The sequence below is a fragment of the Neopelma chrysocephalum genome, unplaced genomic scaffold (assembly GCF_003984885.1).
Source record: "Neopelma chrysocephalum unplaced genomic scaffold, ASM398488v2 Primary Assembly neopelma1_93522, whole genome shotgun sequence".
In the NCBI taxonomy this organism is placed as follows: domain Eukaryota; kingdom Metazoa; phylum Chordata; class Aves; order Passeriformes; family Pipridae; genus Neopelma; species Neopelma chrysocephalum.
In genome coordinates, this window is record NW_020922237.1 from 1 (window position 1) to 2,161 (window position 2,161).

The following is a 2,161-nucleotide window of genomic DNA, read 5'->3' on the forward strand; positions in this document are numbered from 1 at the left end:
ATTTGATTTTACTGGACTTATACTTGCACATGTGTGAAAGGATTTAAGAATTATTTTTTATGCAAAATATTGTCACCAAGAAGAGCAAGTCAGGAAATAATCAGCATTTTGGGCATTCTTGTCCATCTTTCTCAAGAACTGATTAAAACAAAAGAAATTGGAAAACTAAAAATGCTGCACGTCTTTTATTAGTCTGTCTTTGATTGTTAGCTCCCCTCTTCCCAGAGGAAATAGCAGAAAAGGGAGAAATAAAAGAGAACGGCTTCTGGTCAGAGTTTTAGGTAGGAGAATAGCTATGCCCCTAGTGGGTTTTAAAGGCCTTCTGCCATTTTCCCTTGAGCCCGTGGTGAAAAGCCTAATTTGAAATCTAGTTATTCCTGTATTCAAATAAGAACAGTATAAAATCTGACTCTTGAATATAATAACCACACATGTACATATTTGCATGGAGTTTGGATGTCACTTCCAGAGGAACTTTATCTCACCAATTATTTTTTACAGTGCTTTTGATCAATGTTGTTCCAGTGATGGCAGGGGGTTACATTACAAATGCACCTTCTACACTTGGAACATGGATTTCAAAGAAAATGGGATTACCTGTTAAAGACAGTTACCAATAGCAGAAATGAAAATTTACTGGACTTCTCTTTGGAGATTTTGGTGCTATAGTGTGAGCAGATTATATACAATATCCATATTTTCATTGTTTCAGTAAAATAAAATACTGAGATTCTTTTTCTGTAGTAGCACATTGTTTTGATCTGTGCATCACTAGGAAATGTTTTTGGAAAAAGGATATTTGCTTCTCATACCTAGGAATGTGATCTTATCCCTATGGGATTTAAGACAGCAAATAGGATGCATGCGTCTGTTTTTACCTCTTACTATAACAAGTGAGGCCACATGTTCATAATGAGTGGTATGTAGAAATGTCTCCATATTCAGAACAAGATGTTGGTCAGTACAATGATGTTATTCATATTAATCTGCACATTTTCCACAGAAATATATTGGGCAGGATATCGATGCATTGAGGAGTAAATTATGGAGATGTCATACAGATGACACATGAGTCTCAGACTTAATCTTTTGCTCTTCTTCATGTCAGTGATGCTAAAAACAATGTTATACTAATGATGGCACAATATAAATATAGCTGTTAATTAACAGAACTCTGATAATTAATAAATTACATTTTATGTCCTGGAGCCTTTTGCTATTAATCATGATTTGTTTGGGGATATAAGCAAAACATGGTTAATGATTCTAAGCAGACTGTGATTATGAAATTAAATGTAGCCTTTTTTCCCCTGGATCCTATTAAGACAGTTTCCCAGTCAGAAACCTGTAGTTATTTTCTTCTGAAGTCTTGAACTTACGGAGCATAGTTGTTTGGGTTGGGTAGGGATTAGCAGGTTTCTGATCATTCCAGAAAATAGGACTGATGGAGTGGTAGTGCCTTAATAGTCTCATTCTCTCATTGCAGAGCTTTATCTTGCTTTTCTTTGTGAGATGGATATGTTCCCAGCCCTTATGCAGAGTCATGACAAAAAGATACAGCTGTGCTCAGAATACATTTTGGAAGATAGAGGGTAAAATACAAGACACAGGATTTAAGTCCTTTTGGTCATTACCTCCATTTTAGTGTTGTAATATTTTATACAGAAGACAGTCTAAAATGTGTTATTGACAAACAACAAAAAATCCAGAAACTGCTCAGGCAGCTCCAGATAAAATTTCAAAATTTCTGTCTCTGCATTACAAAATCTGCCATGAATTGTGCAATTGAGCTACCTGTATTTAGGGAAACTGCAGGGGCCAGCACAACCTGTTTGCAAAGAATGAACCTCATCCTGAGAAAATCACCTTCCCCATCATGTTATCTCTCCTGTCATATCAGAGAGAAGGGCTAGTCCTACATTTGATAGTCACAGTATTTGAATTTAGAAGGCTCTCTCTTCCCATAAATCCAGATTTCAACTTGAAGTAAAAAGCTGGAACTGATGTATTGAGCTTAGTTGTTCTAGAGGACTATGGTAGGACTGAGGGTTTCGCAAATGCTGTTGTCTTCAGGCTTTAAATTCAGTTGTTAGAACTTCTACTGTATTTGAGTGTATTAGCTTATTAGGCAAACAATGCTAGGTCAGAGCTGAGAATGAGT

The 2,161-nt window shown here is 36.1% G+C and overlaps 1 pseudogene; it reads right to left on the reverse strand.

Annotated features, from left to right (window-relative positions):
- Positions 1 to 1,749: 1,749 nt before the first annotated feature.
- LOC113980296 lies at positions 1,750 to 1,903 on the reverse strand (annotated as a pseudogene).
- Positions 1,904 to 2,161: the final 258 nt, after the last annotated feature.